Source organism: Sander lucioperca, chromosome 4, assembly GCF_008315115.2.
Source record: "Sander lucioperca isolate FBNREF2018 chromosome 4, SLUC_FBN_1.2, whole genome shotgun sequence".
Lineage (NCBI taxonomy): Eukaryota > Metazoa > Chordata > Actinopteri > Perciformes > Percidae > Sander > Sander lucioperca.
Genome location: NC_050176.1, coordinates 33,865,013 through 33,889,260, shown reverse-complemented (window position 1 = coordinate 33,889,260; position 24,248 = coordinate 33,865,013). Strand labels below are relative to the sequence as shown.

At 37.5% G+C, this 24,248-nt stretch overlaps 3 long non-coding RNA genes across 5 annotated transcripts in view; 2 read left to right on the top strand and 1 right to left on the bottom strand.

The window, feature by feature from the left end:
• The window catches only part of LOC116034319, a 144,296-nt gene that overhangs the window by 9,016 nt on the left and 111,032 nt on the right, over positions 1–24,248 (top strand). The gene's annotated exons all lie outside the window — the stretch shown is intronic.
• LOC116034318 lies at positions 8,829–10,399 on the top strand. Of its 3 annotated transcripts, XR_004101052.2 has the most exons (4): positions 8,829–8,973; positions 9,286–9,330; positions 9,457–9,458; positions 9,937–10,399. It is a non-coding gene; the product is annotated as an uncharacterized LOC116034318 (long non-coding RNA). The 3 variants fall into 3 exon arrangements; XR_004101053.2 differs by lacking the exon at positions 9,457–9,458 and having other exon boundaries at positions 9,286–9,325; positions 9,941–10,399; XR_004101051.2 differs by lacking the exon at positions 9,457–9,458 and having other exon boundaries at positions 9,286–9,335; positions 9,941–10,399.
• Positions 10,648–16,377, bottom strand: LOC116034317. The gene is made up of 3 exons (XR_004101050.2): positions 16,209–16,377; positions 11,268–11,317; positions 10,648–10,771 (listed from the first exon to the last, which is right to left on the bottom strand). It is a non-coding gene; the product is annotated as an uncharacterized LOC116034317 (long non-coding RNA).

Here is a 24,248-nt window from a genome sequence, read left to right as displayed (position 1 = left end):
TTTGCCTTGCTCTAAGTGAAGGTGACAGCATTCAAACAGTGACAGGCCTCCTTGTGACTGACTGAACATTTCTGGAGGCACCCTGCAAGGCTTTTTTGGTTTGCGAGGGCCTATCATCAAGGGAACCTGCATGGCTTTCTTTTTTCACTTGCTGCCAACAGCACCACATCAACAAACTCCCTTCAACCGCCTTTTCTGGCCATGCTTTGATAGGCATGGTGAAAACTGGCTGTTGAAGGAAGTGTATATTGATATAATAAAACTTATTTCATCCTGAAAGTGCACAGTCTATTGATTTTAGAAAGTTGTACTACATAAAAATAACATAAGGTATATTGAAAGAAATATGAAAGCTTGCAGATGAGGAGGTACACTAAGTTTGAGTGCTTTTATTCATCCTTGGATCAGTGATTATTCACAGTCGATACTTCAAAAATGACTTCAAATTCATTAAATGGTAAATATATACAGGTTGGGAAAAGCATGTAGAGCAGTGTCAAGGTTTTTAAAGGTTTACTTGGCAAACGTAATAGATAAGAGATGTCAGTTTCACAGTTTATAAGCTCCCTGGGCCCCTAGAGGGCTGCCTTAGCCTCTGGCCATTCTTCCCTTACCTTAGGCATCATCTGGAAAAAAAACCTGATGCTTTGAGTCATTCTGCATCCCTGCATCTGTCTGAAAATAATTGGTCAGGAACCTCCTCTCCAAAAAGGAGCAATGAAAGAGTAATAGCTTGCAGCACATTTGAAACTGAAAATGTATAGACCTACACTATGTGAACTACTAACCTCATACCTAGTTTAAACAAAGTTCCCTGTACTTTATCAACACTCCTGAAGAGAGAAATGTAGGGCCAATATATAATATACTAAGCTTTGCAGTGTGGCTTCTCATGGACAATTTAGGAAAGCCGATGGGTCTACAATGTTATGGTTTGACACAGTTGTTTTATGACTATTTCTGATGTGTAGTTTTCAAAAAACAGAAAAGTTTCAAAAAACAGACAACAGCCACTAATTAGATAAGTAACCATAAGGGGTGTCAATCAATTAAAATATTTAAATTGCACATTTTCTATCTGTTTTAAATGTTCTTTAAAAAGGATACTTTTCGAATTTTTAATGCTCAAGTGCTGTTTGAGACTTAATGCACTCCGGTGGTAACTCCATTCACATTGACCGTACATGCAACTAACTTTAGTCTCTGGAAAGGCTTTGAAACTCAACTTGCCATTCAAAACATCCTTTTCTTTATCCATTTCTGCTTAAGGTTTATTTCTTTTTTTGGGTCTTGAGCTGCTTTTTAATGATCATTGATTTAGTTAAAATGTAAATAATGAAGACTATTACTCAGAATGGGTAGTCTCTCTTTAGATGTAGTGTGTGGCTCTTAAAGGGATACTTCACCGACTTAGCATTAAGCTTTGTCTCAGTAGAAACACGGTAGTATTTTTGAATGCCCGTGCTTCCCTCCCTCATGTCCCCCTGAGAGGGGAGATCTCTGGATTGAGGGTCTGCAAAAAAATCTTCCGATGACGATTTTTGCGTCATCAGAAGATTTTTGCCGAGAGGCAAGGGACTACAGCCACTACTAGGAGCTACTTCCCCATAGCCCATAGGGGGTTGGACTCTGGCATTCTCCGAAATTTCACGAACCAAAACGACTGTCAGCCATCTTGAATCCTCGCGTAGCTTTGTGGCTTCTCAGCATCAAAACTTTAGATAGATAGATTTATTCATCCTGAAGGAAATTTTAGAACAACAATTATGTGCATTCAAACTACCGCACACGTGTACCACCGGGATACATTGGTACAGATCGGAGAATATGCAGGACACTTTATTACAGACGGAATACTCGACACAGCTTCGCCTGCCGGCTATGGAGACCAGCGGTGCAGCTCGATGCCTCTGGCCGGTAAAGGGACATCATCAGCGGGGGACGTTGAACGAGTTTGTGGGTGGCAAAATCGTGTTTGTTGTCCGCTCATTAGACAACAAACTGGACCACATCCAAACAACGAAACTCCCAACGCGAGTTCAGAGACTGCTGTGTTTTTGTTTTTGTGGAAACAATTGCTGTATCGGAATATCCAGCTACCAGTCTAGCTACTCTACTAGCTCTGTCGCCGGGTAAGGCTAGCTAGTGGAGGTGAGCTGTGTTAACACGGACTGCCTGGTGCAGAAATGGGGGTGCTTGTATCCAACTAACTGCTGGTGGAGTTTGTGACTGTTAAATGCCGACCATTCTACATTACACGCAAATTTGTATACTCGGTGATACAGTCTACCAAGCGCTAATACTAGTAGCTAGCTATGTATTAGCTGAATTTTACGGAGCATATCATGTGTGTACATTGGAGGGACAGTCGCAGCTAACGAAACCCCTAATGTTCACAAAAATGCATTCAATTGAAATCGGACACAATAGTTAGCTTTATAAGACCTTGGGGTAGATGTTCTGTAAGTGGCGTGACGAAATTCAAACTGTAAATATACGAAAGTTATGCCGAAAATGAAGCTAACTAGCTGCTATCTGTACACATAGGATTGGAGGGACAGTAGCAGCTAACGAAACCCGAGAAACGGTGACTTTCACTGGGTATGGAGGTTGCAGCTTTCTCGTCAGACTGTGTGGCGCTCCTAAAGTCCGACACGTCTTACCAAATTTGCAATTAGCCATCAATTTCCGTAAAACGGCCCATATTTGAGCTTTATATAGTTGATTTCTCGCTTAAAATCGTATCAGAAGTGAATTTAATAACGAAATAGCCCGACAAACAATGTATAACTTTGCAGTGTCTGAAATATGAGACCTGCTGTCTCGTCTCCAATGTGTTTTACAGCCTACCAAGCGCTAATGCTAGTATGTGTTAGCTAAACTTTACAGAGCATATAATGTTTGTGCACTAAATGTAGCCTGTTTTGTATGTTGTTTTTATATAATGCCATTTTTATATATGTTAATTGTGTAACCACTTGAGCCACGGTGAAACGTTGTTTCGTGTAACTATATGGTTGAAATGACAATAAAACACAGTTGAATTGAACACAGTCTGTCTGTAAACGGTAGGCGTGGCTTGGGAGTGTACTCAGAGCAGCGAAGCAAGTGCATTCTGGGATTTGGTGTCTTTCATCCACATGAGCCAAAAACACATTTCCTGGCTTTTCTCGGCCTAGAAGGCACCAATTTAAAAAATTTTTTTACATTTATACTACATAAGTGACCCAATTTAAAGATATATTCAGCTTTCCAACGGTGAAATATCCCTTTTAAAAGAACCTTTTATTTGTGATTCAGGATAAGGTTTAACCTCTGAAGCCGTACAGGGTGTGGTGTACACTACATCCATCGTGGTCACCGTCTTCGTCTTGGCATGTCTGTGTTGGGTGATGGCATCACGGAGGGCTCTCTCCCTTCAGCACGGGTCTCCTCGTAGATCAGACCGAAGCTGCGTTCTCTCCGCTGTGGCGAGCCAGACGGTGGATGTCCGGTCTGGTGATCCTCTGGATGTTATCACGGAGCACTTTACAGTTTCTGGTAGCCATCCACAAAGCATGGATGTACAATGTTACTGCTGCATCGCTTCCCAAACTACGGTATGGCCCGATGGTCAAATCATGTGCGTTATTCGCGCGTCAATAAAAAAGAGTGCCGTTAAAAAGAATTTTGTTGTTGTTGAAGTTTGACAGCCCTAACCATTCATGTTAAATTAATAGTAAAAGTACTGTAATTGAATGTTAAAATGAAACAGCGTGAAGCCTAACTTAAGCTATAGTGCGTAGTTTCTGTCTCCCCCATGGGGAATTCTAAGTAATGACAACAAAACTGTCGGCGCGTCCACATGATACAAGCCGTACGTGATCACACACGCACCCCCACCCCTCCCACACGCAGTTGCTTTAGCCACGGAGGACACACACACACACACACACACACACACACACACACACACACACACACACACACACACACACAAAGGTGAAAACTGTTAGAAAAATTACTCTTGGAGTCAGTGTCGGAATCAAACAGGCAGGTATTCTAGTAGTTACATGAAAACCACACAAACAGTGTCTCTCATCAAATGCTCAAAGGCTTCCTAATCCTTTGAGCCTACTTTTATTCACAGTGGGAGTGCTTGACTCCCAGGTACTGCCATGCACAATCATGACCTCACAGGGACAGTGTTTTACTGTCCACACTAAATGTTTTCAACAAAACAATACTGTTTTTGAAGTAGAGAGCTCTTTAAAAATACCGTATTTTTGCTAAAATAGTAATTGTTAAACATTGTTCTGGAGTGACGGTTATAACTAAGTCCTAGTCATGGCAAACTAAAATTGTAGATTGGAAAACTCATTGACATGTACTATTTCAATAAATAATCACACTCTCTTGGGCTGCAATTTTAACTGAGAGTAAAGAGAGAGACTGTGAGTCTGTGTGTGTCATCATGGCAAAATGTGGTCCTGGAGACACCTACTGCAGCGATAACTACCACTGAGTATTTTGGTAGGTGTTTATATTTTTTTTGTCTGTCTTTGGCCAAATTGTGTCACTGCAATAATGTCCCAACCACGTCACAAACCTTCACAGGTGTGTAGTTGAGATCAAAATGAAGGCCGAGTTCGAAGATGGGTGTGGTCCGAGAAAGGACTTTTTTTTTCTTTCTAGCACCTTTGTTTTGTCCTCTCTTTTCTTCCGCAGTCTTTATTCGCTGTGCATATTTGGTGATATAATGCGTTCCCTGGAGCGCTAGAATAGGTAAGGTTAGCTTTGCCTGTTTCACCATCGCCAGTCACACTATGGCTCTGCTGCCGGAGGCGTGAATGCTCCATCTCTTTGTAGTGCTGTCTCTCCTGATAAAGTGGGAACGGGATACCAGAAAATTCATTCTCTGTTTACTGCACAGCAGACAGACTGGGAGACTCATGTTACTGAGCAAACGCTCTATTTCAGTGATGGCTGTTGGAATGAGCTATTTTACATTTATTGTTTTACAAAAAAAGAACACTTACAGTACCTTTTTTAAAAGTAAAAATACCCTCCCACTTTTTGTTGTTACATTTTCTTAGCAGTTCCTGTGAGGGTTTTGTTAAAGTAGTTGATCAGTTGATCTACTTTAGCAATGTTCCTCCTTTCCGCTGGGTGACTTGACCTTTGATGCCTCATGAACTTATTATGCATTTGATGTACAAAAAATGTATTCAGCAAAGAGACGAGTAACTCAAAGAAGCACAAAGGAGCAAATATAGTTTCCATTGCCATTTGAATTATTGGCTAAACAGAGTCTTAGGGCGTTTTCACACATGGAAGTCCGAACCAAGGTGCGGACCAACGTTCATGTTTTTGTTACATTGTATACATTTGATCCGGTAAGTTTTGGTTTCACACTGCAGTTATGCAAGCGCACTAAAGATCTATACGTGACAAAACTACGTCCTGCCGTCATCACATACGTGAGCTGCGTCTCCAGATACTTATAATTGATTGGTTTGTAGACGGGCTTCCCCGTCCTCTCGTATCTTCTCTCTGTGTCGGAGTTTTTTCAGCTGACTGCTGCTCTCCCCTACTGCCGCGGCTCTTTTTGTTTTGTTGTGATGTTGAGAAGCAAGACACTGGAACTTTCTGGAGAATTTATTCAGAAACAAACGGAAACCTACACTGTACATTTACTACCACTTAACAAATAAACTGCTGATGTATTCTCTGCTCTGATAGCCGACAGCTGTCTGCTCTGAGCGCATTCACCGTCACTCTCACTCTCTCATGTAGCCTACACACTAAGCACCAAGCTATTCCTTAAAGGAGCTTCCCCGGTCTTGTAACACAAGGAGAGTCAGCCAGAGCTTCTTGTATTTGGTCCGAAAGTCCGAACCATCCAAAAAATGCTTTCACACTGTAAACGAACCGGACCATGGTTCAGTTTGGTCCGGACCGAGACCACCTCTTTTGGTCGGACCAAAATTTGGTCTTTTGATCCGGACTGTGGTCCGGACCGAGACCACCTCTTTTGGTCGGACCAAAATTTGGTCTTTTGATCCGGACCGTGGTCCGGGGGAGGTTTCACACCTCTAATTTTGGTTCGGATCAAACTGAAAAGTCCGAAAGTCCGGACCAAATGAGGTATGTGTGAAAACGCCCTTAGTGAATGGAAATACTCAGATAATGGTACTTTAAAACTTACAGTATTTGTGTAAATGTGCTCTTTTGCTTTCTGTTTCTACCTATTACAATAACACAGGAGTACCTGGTTAAAACCAATGGGCAAAAGTTCTGCTTTTCCCACATGGGAATTCGACTGTATTGTCCATCATTTCTGTGAATGACATATTCAGTCACATCCTCATATGCATGGCAACATATGCACAAAGGAAGACTGCTTTCTTCAACATTTCAAATGAAAATATACATAAAAAATACATTTATTTACTTGCCATCGAGTGTTGAAGGGAACATAAAATGCATAGAATGGATTGGGCCTGAATCTGCACAGTGTAGCCAACCTCTAATAATAATGTGGCATACCTACATTTGCCATTCTTTTTGGCCTTGTCTAATCTGGCAGAAGAAAGGATCCCGTGCTCAAGTACTGGAGGGAAAACAATACCATTGGGCTTTGCTCTACCTGTAAGCTCACAGATGAGACAGAAACAGAGGAAAATTAGGGGGGAAAAATCATTATTCTCTGAATGAGATGTCTTGGGTTTGATCAGAGTGTGAATCAAAGCCCATCTCTTAGACTACTTAAACATTCACTTTTAAAATTCCAACCTGATTGTACTTTTATGGAAATTTCTTGCCATCAGTGGCTGCAATCTCTCCTGTCTCCAGGTCCTCTTGTATCCCTGTAGATATCTGACTCTGCCCTTCATTAGAATTCTCTTGGTAAGAAAGCAGGAGAAATGAGCAGAAGATGTAAATTCAGTCGAAAAGAAAAGGTTTAGATCTTTTCCTTTTTTGTCCAGGGAATAGACAAAAAAGAAAAGAAATAATGGATATAGCCCACCACTTCATCGAGTCAAACCTGACATCAGGGCAGAAGACTAAAGAATTTCATTAAGAGTATGTTACAATGTGTCATAATCGCGGCCATCATCACAATATAAATTATATATATATATATATATATATATATATATATATATATATGCTATTTTTTATTACTTGATGCTTCTGTTAATTAATGGAGGAATATACAGTAGTGATTACAAGACAATTAGAAAATGTGTGGCTACAAATGTATTCATAGCTAACATAGTAACAATGTAGGAATGGCTCCTTAAATAACATTCAGAAAGAAATAACGTAATCTAACAAGTATTCATTTATGCTAAAAAAGTGTCAAGTCAAGTTAGTAAGTTGTATATATAACTTGACTTGTTCAGACATATTCACTTGTTCTGAAACCATGTCTTACACCTCCAATTTGAAACCAAAGGGTCCATGGCACCGCATCATTATATTCATTCAAGTGTATCATACTAAAGTTATTTTACCATAAATTAGGATTATTGTAATTTGTTTTGTGTGACAGTTATGGGTAAATATGTATATATAGTTGATGCAATAAACATATTTTTATGTTTATTGTTAGATTAATTAGCTGAGGACAGGTTTTTGGAGACAATTAACGCTTAAGGTAGGCACCCACTTACAGATTGGAGTCAAGCCATGCTCAAGTGGGATTTGGGTATGATGGGACTTGGAGGAAACATTCGGCAGGGCTTTGTCACCACGACTTCATCAAATCCTTTTGTTCATTAAACATGCTTGACATTTCCAAGGTGTCTTGCAGATTGTGTCACACGAAACAGAAGTTTTATCTGCTTCTGTTTTAAGTAACTAAGGGCCTTAGTAAGTAACCAAATTAAATTCAAGCTTGTTTAGCCACTGCTGTGCACTCATGTTTGATCATGGGTGTTTTGACAGTGCTCACAGCCCAGTGCACAATCAATGTTGTTACAACGGTTAATTGGGGCTGGATTAGGATTTGAATACTTTGGCTCATTACTAAACCCATGGAAGCACAAATGTAGACGATTGCACTGAGCATCTGTTCCGCCAGACAGACACAAGGCAGACAACTAGTGGTGTAACGGACTATAGTTATCGCGGATTAAGCGCAAAGTTGAACCATCATAATAGTGTGAAATCAATTTTTACTTAAAGTAGGCTGAAAAATCTCTGTGGTGGATTGGCGTGAAAAGATACAGGCAACGCAATTTCAGTGGCAGTTGGTAGTTGATTTACCTGAGAATAGGGGGCTATACCCTTCACCATACCTAGAGATTGACATGGGGTACTTTTCATAAAATCATCTCTCAATGCAAATCAAACCAGCTATTAGGCTAACTGAAATAAAACCATGCCAATCTCTAGGTATGGTGAAGGGTATGTGATGATGTGGGGCTATTTTAATTTCAAAGACCAAGGGAACTTTATCATCCAAAAGATGATTTTTTTATTCCTCTTTTTAGTCAACTTTTATGGGATTATTTTTGTGTCTTTAATTCCAAGCAAAACTTCTCAAGTATCAAACAAAAAACACTAACTCAAGCAAAAAAAGTGTCACCTCAAAGGTTCAACTTTGAAAAAAACTTCAAACTTGCATACAAAACGTTTGTGTAGTTGTAAACTATTGGTCTTATATTTGTTAGATATTATCTCCTTTTGTTTACAGTTCCCTCTGCTTCTTTCTCAATTATCAGTCTTTTGCTCTCTCCATCACGTTTGCAGTTTTGCTCCCAGCTTTCGCGTTTGCGCTTCCAGAGTCTTTGTTTGCAATTCTGACACAAAACTCTCGCATGGGCGGGTCTTACAGGTTTGCGTCCCCATTGGATAAGGAGTGTTAAGGGAAAGTTTGAGTGACAGCTCAGCCTCAGTGCAGGTAAACTAACATTAGAGACTCAGAGTCTGGTCTGGAGGACACACAAGCCACTCCACAGCGGATTCCTACAAGATTAATAAAGTGTAAGTATTGATCATATATATATATATATATATATATATATATATATATATATATATATATATATATATATATATATAATCTGTGATCTACGTTGCAAGCATGGTTACTAGACGTTTGTTCTTTTGTTGTGTTAAGTTACTAGCTAGCTAGTAAAGCTGTTTAAGTTAGCATTTAATGTTAGCTAACTGCTAACGTTATCTAAAACTTGTAGCCAGCGGCTACGTTACTGAGCTAATTTCCCATGGGAATCATGTATTCTTCGTGAGGCCTTCCTCAATGGAGCTGTATTAATTATTGTCTTCTCTCTGTAGAGACCTGCAGGACCCGAGCAGAGCTACGATGCTCTCCCAGGTAACGTTAGGTCAGTAACGTAGCTATATGGTCTATTAGGAAAAATTATTATCTAGCTAACTACTATATATAACTGCTATTGGCCTGATAATACACAATACTAATATTGGTTTAGTTGTACAATGTAGAAGCTGTGAATGTAATATTATATCTAGAGGTTGACACATACATTAGATAATGTTCCATCTGTACACACTGTTTCTTCTTTCTTTGCACTACTTCAATATGGCAGATAACGGACGTATGTTTTGTATATTTTAGCGCTGTAAATGTCAACAATATTTAGATTTAATGCATATTGTTACTACTATCCAAACTATGTACTTTAACTAACACACCACGCCCTTGACAAATATTTTGCTTAGTGATCCTTATGGTTTGATGTGATGTGCATGTGTCTTGGTGGCTGGCTAAATTCAACATGAAGCCATATCTTACTTTACACATGTAGTCAACGTGGAGGTAGGGATGTAGAAAGTGTGATCAATAATATTCCAGAAATAAGTGTTCCAGTAGTGTTCAGGAAAGCTAGAAAAATGTTTCTAAGAGTGCAGGCTTTATTACAATTATTTATTATTGAGCTAATTTCAAACACTTTTTTTATCATCCAGTAAGGTACTTCAAGCTGTACAATAAGAAGTTAAGGAAGTGAAGGACTACAGCCACATCCCAGCCCTTCAGAGAACTGTACTGCAGAAAGGGCTGTTGTCCAGACTGGAGCAGTGGGCCATCAGTGAGCTCAGGAGACCAGATGATCCCAGGCGTCCAGGAGTTGTGCGTGATATTCCTGCACCACCCTCAGAAGTGTTGTTGCAGACACAAGTCAGCAAATAAATACAGCTTACCTTAGGTGAAACTGAATATGTGAAATATATACATAACCCAATTACTCAGTATGTTTGTGTATTGTTGGTGATGAAAAACGGATCCTGACCTGTGATGTACTGCAAATAATGACTGACACTGAGTTCCAGCTTCTTCTACCACCAGGGCCCCAGCAAAATACGTTCAAATATCCATTATGTATGTGAAGTTTTATATTGGACTAAAAATAAAGCATTATAATAGTCTCAACCTTATGTCCTGTATTATATAATGAACCAAACAGATAAGGGTGAATGTAAAAAAGTGTTTTAATATATGATGTGCATTTTAAAATATAATTACAGAAAGACGATGTAAACACAAATTAAATTACAGGACAGTATACTATAGTAGGATATATTGACATACAATGGACTTAGAAACTACAAGTACACCAATGAAAACTTAAGAAAAAGGTTGTTGTAAGTGTTCATTGGTGTGTGTTCAATGTACTATTGGTCTATACCCTGGCTGTTAGAAGCCTTAGCACACATAGTGTTTCCTCCACAGAGAGACCGAAGGCTCCTCTCCCTCTGCTGCTACCACGTCCTCTTGGTTGGACTGCCTGCTGCCTGATGTCAGCTGTGATAGAAAAGTATAACAAACTTCCTTACACAAATCAAATGGTAACAAAGTTAATATTGATAACTGCGACTTCTAAGCTTGGGTGATTTACAATTAAAATAACTTGCTTTTAAGTAGCCATTAGCAAATGTGTAGGCTTTAAAAACACTATGAACATTTTCCTTATGCTGACCTGCTTGCAAATGTAACAGAAGACATGTAATTAGAGTTAGGATAGCCAGTCTTTGTCATAACTAGGAAAGTACAGATGAACGCAAAACTATAAAGATGAACCAGTTAAGCAGTGCTAACACTGCATTTGTACTGTATGTGTCAACCTATAGATATAATACATTATATTCACAGCTTCTACATTGTACAACTTAACCAATATTATTATTGTGTATAATCAGGCCAATAGTATTGTGTATTATCAGGCCAATAGCAACCACAACAATTTGTAGTTAGCTGGATAATAATTTTTCCTAATAGACCATATAGCTACGTTACTGACCTAACGTTACCTGGGAGAGCATCGTAGCTCTGCTCGGGTCCTGCAGGTCTCTACAGAGAGAAGACAATAATTAATACAGCTCCATTGAGGAAGGCCTCACGAAGAATACATGATTCCCATGGGAAATTAGCTCAGTAACGTAGCCGCTGGCTACACGTTTTACACTGTAAACCCGAATAAGTTACCAGAACTCAAAAAATGTGAGGCAATCAGTTGCCACAATTTTTTTAAGTTGATTAACTTAAAAGTCAAAATTTTCCAGAACTTAAAAGGTTGGATGAATTGCTACATGTACCTTTTGATAACCGTTAAATTAAAAGTGCTCATTTAACTCAACTCAAATATTTGCAGTTAATATGACTTACAGTTTTCTGTTAAGGCAGCTCAATTATTTTCAGTTATTATGACTTAAAAGTTTTGAGTTTACAAACCACAGGAATAAGTTCACAGAACTTTAAAAAAATAAGTACACAACCACACCAGTTTATGTTAACCAAACTCAATGTTTATTAGTTTGTGTTGTCATTGTTTTAAGTACACATTAGTCAAATATGTTGAGTTTGTTTACTTAAAAACATGTGACTCAAAACTTAAAAATTTTGTGGCAACTGATTGCCTCACTTACATTAAGTTTACCTAACTTAATATATCTAAAAGTCATGAAAGTCCGCTTTTGAACAGTTAAATTTAAAATTAAATACAAAAATAAATAAACATTTATAAATTAAAATAAATAGAATAAAAAAATAATTTTAAAATATACTTAAATAAATTGTATATAAATAAATAAATACATTTGAGAGATTTTTAAGAAGAAAAACTTCTAGCCTTCCAAATGTGTTCCTGGTCACTTAAGGAACACACCGACTTATTGGGACTTTAGCTTATTCCCCATATCCCCCAGAGTTAGATAAGTCCATACATACCCTTCTCATCTCCGTGCGTGTCTGACGCACCCACTGCTAGCTGCTGAGAAACAGCCATCTTCTAACCGTATACATACTGACAACTATTCTCAGAAAGGGTGAAGCACTGATACTTCTGCTACTTGGGCAGAGTGATTTGCACCTGAGAAGCCCCGTGGTGAGGAGCAGAGAGTTCGCCTGGAGTTCTGCAAGCAAATCACTCCACCCAAGTAGCAGTGCTTTGCCTTCTGAGAATATAGTTCCCAGTTTGTATACGGTTAGAAGATGGCTGTGTCTCATGTGACCTTGTTATTCGTACACGCTGTGACTATACAAATCACAACATGTAAATAGGAAAATGTTGGCGTTATTTTGTCACTTATTAGGAGCATAGATGGAGCTGGTTACCTCCAGGATCTGTGCTAAGCTAGGCGTGGGTGCATCAGACAGAGTTACGACACGCACGGAGATGAGAAGGGTATGTATGGACTTATCGAACTCTGGGGGATACCGGGAATAAGCCCCAATAAGTAGGCGTGTTGCTTTAAGGCCCTAGGAAATAAATATGTATCACAAATTTCTGATATTGACCAGACAACTAATCAGATAGTCAGGAAAATAATCGGAGTAATCAAAAACAATAATAAATAATACCAAAATGAAATTATTGTTTGCTACAGCTATAAAAGAAAAAAAAACACTGCTTTTGGCTTCCTGGTTAATTCCTGAGTAAGGCAACAGGGCAGCAATTTGGGTGAAATTTCAAAAATTCTATAGACTGTTTAAGAACATTTTCACTTAAAACTCTAAAATGTAAATGTTTTACATAACCAGTATCAAATGCACAGTGAAATGTGGGTCATCTTGTGCAGCCCACAATGGTTAAGAAAAACATTAAAACATACAAAACATTAGCGTTACTTTTGCATTATATTAATGAGAACAAAGGCATATTGTGTAGTTTGGGCCTATTGGCTGAACACCTGCAAAGTAGTGCAGTAACTTTTTGAGGCATTATTTAGACAAAAGGAGATAACTTTGAACTAGCCTTTTATAATGCTTTACCCTGCAGCCTTTTTTCAGATGAGTTTCTACATCATTAAGCCATTCTTGAGGGTCTGCAACCTTGGTGGTAGTTTACCACTTTCTAACCTGTTCACATCTTTAATGCAATCAGACAAATGGCAAACATAAAGTGGACTAATTGCAAAATTCACAAAGCTCATTTGAATCATTGAACCTGTTCAATGTTCCACTGGGTCAACCTATGAAATGTGTAAAAATCTATTTACCTGTTCATCATTGATTTTTTTTTAATTTTAGCCAGAGCATCTGCTGTCTTCCCAGTTTTTGATGCCTTCTGTCTGAATAAGGTCATCGGTTGAGGAAGATGGCGGTCAAGCTCAGGATAGCATGTGTTGGGCAGGTTCTGATTTGTAATCCGCTGGAACTCTGCATACAACTGCATAGAAATAACAGCAGGAGGAGAACACTTAAAAAAAACAGTCCAATTTGAAGAATCTAGCACACATTTATAAAGCAAAAATATCGGCCAAATGAGTAAGAATCACAATTTTCACTTTAAAAGAGAGAGCTGATCCATATTACCTCAGACTCTATTTTGAGACCAGGCCAGAGGTCCATGAGCTCGTTCACTGGTGGGCAGGATATCACTATGGTCTGTCGGCATAGGGGGAATGTGGTCTCCACCATCTTTCTTCAACAATATTTGCAAGCAAATACAAAGTAAAATATGATCTGTTCAGTGCCAAAGGTTAAATATCAATTAGGAAGATGATATTCGTGAACAGAAGACATTCATGAACTGTTGACTTGAATACGGCAAAAAGCATTATTTTGATCAAACAGGCAAGTAGAATAAACAAATGATATGTGTATGTGGGAGTGTGTATGATTTAGGGTTACCACACTAAAACATTGTCTGAAAAAAAACCAATTTAAGTTACTGGTATTTAGAGGTGTGTGTGTGTGTGTGTGTGTGTGTGTGTGTGTGAGAGAGAGATTCATTGGATTACCTGGTATCTTTATCACATCTCCAGTTATCTTCCTTAACTTTTTGAAACTGGAACAGAGAGATGCAAAGGCATAAACTGATCTGAAACTGAACAAGTAAAAGCATTCAAAGAGTGTCGAATTATAAATACTTATAAATGTTCCCTGTTAATGATCTTTTCATTTGATCCCTAAAGTGTGAAGTTACTAAAGCCATCAAGCAAAATTAACATTACTGTAAAGAAAAGCAGCAGCACTTGAACCTTACTGCATGCTTAATCAACAATAATGCCATTTCTACAAACCAAAGCTTTACTGTTAAGGGTTTTTACTTTATTCATCTTTGTCATGAAAAGCAGCTTGCCTCCAGCAGGGTCGTTTGTTTTAAAACCGACGCAACACAAGTGGGCGAGCACGGGCAGTTGACTCGTGTTCTGTTAACCGCAATCTCCGTGTCTCAGACAGTCTGCTCACACAGAATTTAAAACGAGCGTCCCTAGAAGCTACAGGGAGCGTGGACTTGCAGTGTAGGAACTCAGTTTGACTCATTATGCTCGTTTATGCTCTTTTAATATGATATTGGACCTTAGCGGTGCACTATTGAAAGTTTCCATCAACAAAAAACTAACTATCGCATATGAGGTGTCTGTTAGTGCTTCTACTAACAACTCATTTTCTAACACCACCTTTAAGCGGGGAATGAGCGTGTGATTACTAGATTCATCCGTCGTAAAATTCTTCAGTGAGTCTGGTAGTGGTGGGTCGCTAGCTGTGCTGCTGGAGTGTGTAACGTTAGTGGTCGCGCTAATTAGCTAGCTAGCTAGCTAGCTAGCTCTTTAGCAGCTAACCTATATCTGACAAGTTGCCAATCCCTACAAGACTTCCGTGATAAGCCAGTGAAGGGCGGGGGCTTGGAGAAGTTCTACACTCTCTGAGACAAACGCATGTAAAAATGTATAATGTATAAAAGAAGTAAAAGTGAATGAATATTAACATTCAAAACTTACAGTAAGTCCAGTGAGGCTGATTGCTGCTGCTTAGGTAGTAACTTCTGCAAGCCTACTGTCTGTTGCTTCCCGCCTTGCTGCGTTGTTCAAACTTTTCTTCTTCTGTTTTTTTCCAAAGAGCGGTAAGGAAGGTAGTATGCATATTAGCACCACCTTCTGCTTCGCAGGTTGAATCAGAGATTAACTCGGCATAAAAAATGATCCCTGCAGCTGCTCAACACTTAAATAAAAATAAAAAATATATAAGCAACATTAAATTGATGACAATAAAAATGCAAAAAATAAATACATTTTGTCCTCCACTAATGTCTAATGCATTTCAGACCATTTGCCTCAATCAAATTGTTAGTTTTAAAAATACAAAAAATAAATAAAATAAATACATGTTGTCTTCCACTAATGTCTAATGCATTTCAGACCATTTGCTGATTGCAATTTATTTATTATGATCAATTTTACTTATTTGGTGAAGCACTTTGAGATTTTATTGTATTTTAACATGTGCTATATAAATTAAGTTTTTTTTTTTAAATCACCCCTATTTGAAACAATAGAAATAACAGGACTTTATCATTCTTAGTATGTAATTACTTAATTCTATTAAGTTGCACTTAAGTTATGTTTTTAAGTTATGCTTACTTATACACAAAATAGTTCCATTTAATCAAAAATTATTAGTTAACAATACTCAAAAATGAAGAACATGTTACACCAACTTGACAAAATTAAGTTAGTATAACTTTTTCTAAAATTTTGAGTATACCCCACTTAATCTATTTAATTACTTTGAACATTCGGGTTTACAGTGTAGATAACGTTAGCAGTTAGCTAACATTAAATGCTAACTTAAACAGCTTTACTAGCTAGCTAGTAACTTAACACAACGAAAGAACAAACGTCTGGTAACCATGCTTGCAACGTAGAGCACAGATAATATGTATATATATATATATATATATATATATATATATATATATATATATATATATATATATATATATATGATCAATACTTACACTTTATTAATCTTGTAGGAATCCGCTGTGGAGTGGCTTGTGTGTCCTCCAGACCAGACTCTGAGTCTCTAATGTTAGTTTACCTGCACTGAGGCTGAGCTGTCACTCAAACTTTCCCTTAACACTCATTAGCCAATGGGGACGCACCCCTGTAAGACCCACCCATGCGAGAGTTTTGTGTCAGAATTGCAAACAAAGACTCTGGAAGCGCAAACGCGAAAGCTGGGAGCAAAACTGCAAACGTGATGGAGAGAGCAAAAGACTGATAATTGAGAAAGAAGCAGAGGGAACTATAAACAAAAGGAGATAATTTCAAACAAATATAAGACCAATAGTTTACAACTACACAAATGTTTTGTTTGCAAGTTTGAAGTTTTACCTTTGAGGTGACACTTTTTTTTGCTTGAGTTAGTGTTTTTTGTTTGATACTTGAGAAGTTTTGCTTGGAATTAAAGACACAAAAATAATCCCATAAACTTTAGCATGGGTTCATATACTTATGAGCACCACTGTAAATGCCTGCGCTGCTCTCTGATGCTCCGAAACTGATGTTAGAGGCAACAGAAGCATCGCTGCATGTCACGCTAGTTAACACTAGGCAGCAGGTAACTTTAGCCTACCGTTAGCTAGTAACTGGATAAAACATGGTTAAAATGCTGACAGCTAAACGGTGTAAAAGTTGTGACTGTATTTCACTGTAGAGGATTCCAACAGCGGGACGTACAACAGTCTGCCCCTAAAGACACAAAATATCACTTGGTCACTGCTGTTGTCTGAAAAACAACATAGACGGGAATTGTGTGTTTACTTGAAACTGGTAAACCTCATGATGTATTCAAAGTTATTGTACAATTCCCTTTTCTCATCTGTTTTTGTTGTTAAACAGCAATTTACTGGTAAAATAAGTTCTTATTGTTTTTATTGATCCGTTGCAGCCCTACAGACAACTGAAAGTCATAGCTTACACGTGTCTGCTATAGACATTTTGATTGTTGACACTTTCTTTGCATGTGAATGGTGATCAACGTGTTCATATCTGCAAGGATAAACTGGTGTTGCTATTACTTTCCTTTAAGTACTTTACTTTCTATAAGGTAGTGTTGATTGATGTGGCGACATGGTGGGGTATTTGCAACTTGCTAAATGGGATTGTGGAAGTTTGAGGCAGTTCCATGATGGTCTTTGTTTATAAAAATACTATATTTTATACTTTTTCTCAGTTTATTCCTTACTTTCAGTAGAACATTTTCTAAATAAAGAGAATTGACAAAATACCAATATATTAATGATCTTGACTGATCTTGATTATACATCTATCCTCTCATCATCGAGAATGCGATTTAGTTTATGTAGTCAATTTAGTACTCTAAATGTGTGAAAATTAGTAGAAACATTAGCAGTATGTATGGGTATGATTTAATTATAACACGTTTTAATTATTGTTAAACTGAAAAAAATACATTCAGTTTCCTGCTTGATAAATCAAAGCAGCTTATTTATTTCACTCTATTACTATAATGCACTTAAAGCAAACCGTTGTTTCTCTTCACTACTTGAATGTTCACCTTTCGTCCCTTAAAAATGGGCCAAAAATAAGTACATGGAGTGTGCTGAAGGATCAGTCAATAATTTGCTTGGACAGTTAATTTTGAATGTCATTTTGCTAAGATTTGTGTAGCTGAGAAGCTACAGTAAATAATTATTTCTGATATTTTCAGATAGGAAGCAGGAGAGCCACTTTATTAATCTATGCTTTGAATATGTGTGATGCCAACGTTGCACCAGAGTCGTGGCCACACAGGAGTATCCTCGAATCTGAAGGGAGACACAGTCACATCTCTGCTCTGGTGACGAGATTGTTGAAAATTAACAAACCTTTCAAGTGGAAAGTTCTTTGAATGGCTGCCTGCCATGATGGACACAGAAAAAATGTAGTCTGTAGTATTTCCTTACCGACCAGGGAAATGACATCAAGGCCGAACCGAGTCACATGGCAGCCAACTAGCACTTCTTCTCATTATTAAAAAGCCATGCACTGTCTCCCAGATGCTAATCAGTCTCCCAGAGACCTCAGCGCTGTGTGGTTAGTACAGATTCACAGCTCTTCTCAGCCCTCCGCTTTTATTAAAGATGATCCTTCACACAGAAGGAAAAGGATATTCTCCAGACAAATGTTAAAATGCAATGCAAAGTTTCAGGCATGAAAGGCGAAAACTGTAGGACTATTCCACAGCTATTCCGGGGAGGATGAAAAAAGGAGGAAGAATGAAGAAACATCAAAGGCCAAAGGAAGAAGGAGTAAAAAGGGAGAAAAGCTGTGAAATATTTAGGACGAGGTCGCAACAGGTGGTCAAGAGTGCAATGCAAGGCTATCCTTACCATGATGATGCTTGTACTTATGACATTTAGTCATTTGTTTTCTCCTAATAAAAAAAGAAAAGCGATTCATATATGGTAACCTAAGAAATGAAGCACACATTTAGATTGCTCCTATATGTAGTTCAATGACAATTAATCTGTAATAATTCAAATCAGAAACCATATAATTGTTATAAAATCATTGTAAAAACAAATGTGGCTGCTTGAAGCTTGTTGTGAGAAAGGAAGACATCAAAAATGACTTACGCACTGTAAAATATGGTGCTAAAGTTCCATAAAACTGATTTGATTCTAAACATTGTTTGCTACAAACCAAGAAAAATAAGAATTCTACTGGTATATTGTTTCCACCTATACCTGGTGGCCAAATCCTGTACAGTGCATTGAACAGTGTAAAGTCATGCCCCATCAAGAATTTAAACAACTTGTCTTACAAGATCTGACTTAATTTTTTGAATACAGATTTGTTATTTTTAAAAAGTAAAAATAAGAAACCATTTCCACTCAGAGTAAACACCTCCTGCAGTATTCAAATGTTTTGCATTTATTCTTCCACATTCTGTAAATGAAAACCAGTCATGCTTCAGAGGCAAACTCTGATAGAATAATGCACCAATGAGAATTTGATTTCTGAAATGCCCTCAATTTGAATAGATAGGCTGAATGCTATCTGAAAGTAGTGTCCACCTTATTTTGGGAATTGAATTGATAAATTATAATCTGATGAACATTTGGGACTGGGGTTGCTAGAGTGTTTCTGAATAAACTTGAATATTATATCCCCACACATTCTACACAAAATCATATTCATTCATGGATGTAACACTGGGAATAAAAACCACAATTATACCTGTTAGAATATATATTTAGCCAGCATTAACATTTTTCAATGAAAATCAAACTTATAGTTATCTGCAAGACATTTACTGTCGGAAAAGAATTTTATGATATGGTGAACTGATCAGAAGTCACTGGTGTGATTCTAGTATTTTAGACAACAAAACATTGTCTAACAGAAGATGAGCAACATCAGAGTCACATCTAATGATTGTTATTAGCAAGTAATCCAGTGGCTATTATTATAGATTACTAATTTAGCTTTGTAATAAATTATCATCCCAAATTTCCAGAGCCCAAAGTTAAAATGACTTATTTTGTCTGACCAGCAGTCAAAAAACACTTGATCGATAACTTAATCCATTATTCAAAATTGTCATCAGTTAATTTTGATTTCAGTTTGAGTTTCAGTTGAGGCTGTTAAGGAGTAGATTTCTATTTCATGTGGGTATGTTAGTGTAAATGTACTACTTTAAGTCACACAGATATAGGGCCATTGTGGGACTGCAATTAAAAGAAGGCAAAAGCTCAGAGTAAGGTTACGATAAGGGATTTTCAAATAAGCCGCATACCTTTTACTTAGTACTAGGGCTGAACGTTTAATCGTTTTCAAATCGAAACCGTGATTTAAAAGAATGCGATAAGAGTGCGATTAATTGAATGTGAATATTTAGTTGAATGGTTGCCGTAACATTTGGTTTAAGGACAAATAGGACATTTTGTTTACAGAAATGTCCTATTTTCAGTGGATTCTTCATTTATTTTTTATTCCTTTTTTTTTCACAAGTTTTCTATACAATTGTACATAGCGTAACAGTGCTGCCATGTACATAAATACACAGATATACAGCACAATATACATACACAAATATCTTCTTATTTTGTATTTCTTTAACATGATCATAGAAGGTGCAATATGTAGATGCTGCTTTTTAACTGAGGCATATCAGAGATTTCAGTTTACAGGAAAGTACTGATATTTTTTAATGGAACTGTTTTTATTATTTGTTATAACTCTAGCTTCTGTTATAAATGTTCTGTGTTTGACTGTTCAAGGTTCCATGCTTATTAAAAGAAAAACACTTATTGCTGGCAATTCATATCTATGTTCTCATCCTTGCATAAGAATATAGAGCAGTTTTGGTGGCTCATGTTATAATGCTCCATGTCATGTTGTATCTGTGACACAGAGAATATTAAACTTTAGCTAAACTTTTTTTTAAATCACGTATAGAATCATAATTGCAATATCTGGCAGAAAAATCGCAATTAGATTTAATATTGTCAAATGAATGACCGTCAGACCGACAGTAGACTGTGGAATTTGCCCTTCCAGAGTGTTTATAGAAAAACACTGATCTCCAGTTGGGATGCTTTGTGTGACCGAGGAAGAGCACTGAGCTAAAATCACATACTTTGCATGAGAATAATAATACTTTGTAATCGTGATAGTTCTGTGCTGTTTGGAGGTATTTATCATTATTGCCAGGTAAGCTAAAGATAAAGAAAGGAAACACTTTACCGCACTGTGTCGTGCTCTATTCCAGAAATAGCATGGTGAAAGCATAACCGCAGGGTGTCTCCGTATTTGAGGCTGTCGATGCTTCTTCTCTTTGCTAGGCTTCCTCATTCACCACCCACTACTATACATCTTTATGTAGAAATAGATTGCCTTAACATCACTTCCTGGTTTCTCATCTACAGGACATTTTGATAGTGGTCTAGTCCACCAGACAGACGGTACAGTATTTTATACAGTAAAGTCAGACTCTCTTTTAACATTTAATCTGCATGAAACTAACAGTAAATTATGGACGACAAGTAACAGCAGCTCATCAGTGATCTTTTAAGACAAGCCTTTTAAGTTTTGTCGGTCTTTTACAAGGGCAGATCTCCACAGATGAACTCTGTATCTCTAAGATTATTAATACAACCCTTAGGGAGAACAAACTGCAAGTCTAGCAACTGCTTTATTAATCTCTCCTTAAATTAAGGAGCAGTGGTGGGCATCCTTTTCCTGCGGTTTTCCTTCTGCAGGTTTTACACACAGCACTGTAGAAGCCTGCATAGGTTCATAAACCCAAAATGTCTCGTGGCGATTATTAGTCACACTAACGACAATGCAATTAAGACCCTCGCTTAGCTAAAAACAACTGAGTATGCAAAAAAGTAAACTGTGCAGGAGTGTTTTTATTTGCCGTAATTCATAGACTGGTCCTGAGTCTGCCTTACAGGTAAGTTTGCATTTCATTTGGCTCTGCTCTCTCTTAACAAACGAGATGAAGAAAAGGGGTTAATTAACATATATTTACAAATTATACTATTCAAACTAATTTAGTTTCTGCAAAATGAATCTCGGATTCAAAGGGAACCAAAATGGAAATTTCTGAGTATTAAAATGGATGAGTGTTGTTTTAAGAGTCTTTAGCATCACTGATCTTTTATTAAAGTTATTCAGTAGCCTTTTGCATGATTTCAATGAACAGTGCTTACAGAAGATCACACGACAGAGTGTTACCAAATTATGTATTAATTCATCCTCGGCATGCATTTATGAAAAAAAAAAAAAAAAATGCCACTGGGAAATTGTGGGAGAGGTCACTTTATTTTTCTTAAGGTTCTCAGTTTGAACATGTGCATGACATCACAGTAAATTAGCTACAGGATTATAATTAATGTATTTGCCTACCAGATTAACAGTACCGTGAACCCTCTGTCATGGAAGTAGAGTCTGTGATCAATATCTAAAAGACTATGTTTTAATAATGTGATTTTATAATGTTTTTGAATATTCCCCCAAATAAAATTTCAGACCTCTGGTCCAAATAAAGATGCTCTATATAATCTAATCTAATAATCAGATTATATAACCACAGATACAGTACAACAAAAATTTGCACAGTTCTGAAAGAAAGCTTTATTCAGGGTCTGCAGTTTCATACACATTTTACAGCTTAAAGATATTTTATTTACACACTAATGTAAATCACATCACCAAAAACAAATGAATGAATATTGTTTATAAAAACCAATTAAACAGCATTGTTTAAGCATTTATTAAAGACTGAGTTTGCAGCACTTTTTATTTATTTCTTTCTTCTTTTTTTCATTCAAATATCTTTTCTGTCACATGCATTCTTAATTGTCAATGTTCCTAGGTTTTATTAAAAAATCGGGTTAAAAGATATTTAAGAGCTTCAACGTGTGTTATTAAATACAGGTAATCACGACTAATATTTTTATATATATTGACATTTATTTTAAGACTTCATTTTCTCTAAAACTCAAACATTAAAATTGCACACGATGTCCACAGAGTACGGTTGAGATGCAGTTGCATCCACATGTGCCACATGATTTTCAACAATATACAACATTTTCACAGTGAGCAGCCTCAGAGCGGCACAATTATGAAGCCGTCACAGCAGATAGCAGCCTTATTTTTGTTCTCCATATTTCTCCAACACTCCACTTATTATTATTCATTTCAACAGTGAATATACATATCATGATTTGATAATGCGACGATAAAGAAAGATTTTCCTTCCCAACCATAAAGCAAACCATTTGTTCGCCAGCTCCATTTTTTTGGTTCCTTTGACTCTGTCATACACAATTTATTATTTATTCCAGTCTTCTGTATTACAAATGGTCTCAGGATTAGGACAAATCACGGCTCTCCAAACTATCAGGAGGGAAATGGATTCCTGAACAATATGTGTCAACGGAGAAATTGGCAAAGGAGTGACAGTGGCTCTGGAGAGGGGCCAAACAATGCCTGTATGTCGCAGGAGGAAATCATGCTGTTCCACTTGAGACAAACACAATTTCATATTAATGAATAATTGAGAAAGTTTAGAACTGGGTTGGGATAGATGTGCGTGAGTGTTACGTGTATCTGTGTCATGGTAGTGCTTGGATTGTTTCCAGCAGAGCAGCCGTATAGAGCTGCTGTTTCTTTAGTGGGATTAAGTGGATTGATCACATACAGTAGGGGTCACGAAAAGACGTGTTTTAGGAAACTTTTCCTTAAGAATGCATTTCTTCAGCTTTAATTTTAGTGACTTCACACACACCTTGCTTTATTGCTGTATTAGCTGATATTCTCCTACATGTATGTACTGCTCATCTGCATGAACTCACTGTGCCTGTGCTTGTTAACCTGTGCCTCGGTAACAAGGCCGCAGCTCGTTTGTTACATGAGAGGAGGAGGAGGAGGAGGAGAAAGGAGGGGGTGGTCGACTTAGAGCACAGTGCCTTGACTGGAGACGAGGACGCTCCATACTGCAACCCCCTTCCATGCTAATGATCCGAGCTCTGCGCGTAATTAAAGCCCTGGTACCCCTCTCCTGTGAAACGCAAGGGGGGACTCTTGTACGTCTCCCAACGTAGCTAGAGGAGGTTTGGAAAAACTTCTGAACATCTATGGTCCATTATGTATAATTTCAAAACACATCCCAAGTAGGAGGAAAAGAAACTTTTCATTTTTAATGACAAAATCATGAATTATTCTATTTATTGTATACACTCACTCTTTCAAAGGTGTAGTCCATGAAAGGTGAAACTGAATCAAGAGGGAAGTCTTTTTTGCTGTTAAGTTGGACTTACCGCAGCAAACGACACCTGTTGAGCGCTGTGGAAATGAGCAGAAGCTACATAAATGAGTGCAACATTAAAGGGATATCTTTTTAGTATTAAAACATTTTTTCTGCTCTTCTTTTGTTTTTCTTGTAGTTTCTCCACCATCATATTTCCATAACTCTGTTAAGATAAGGACAAAGTGCCATAACAAAAACAAAACACAATGACATACTCCCCAGTACG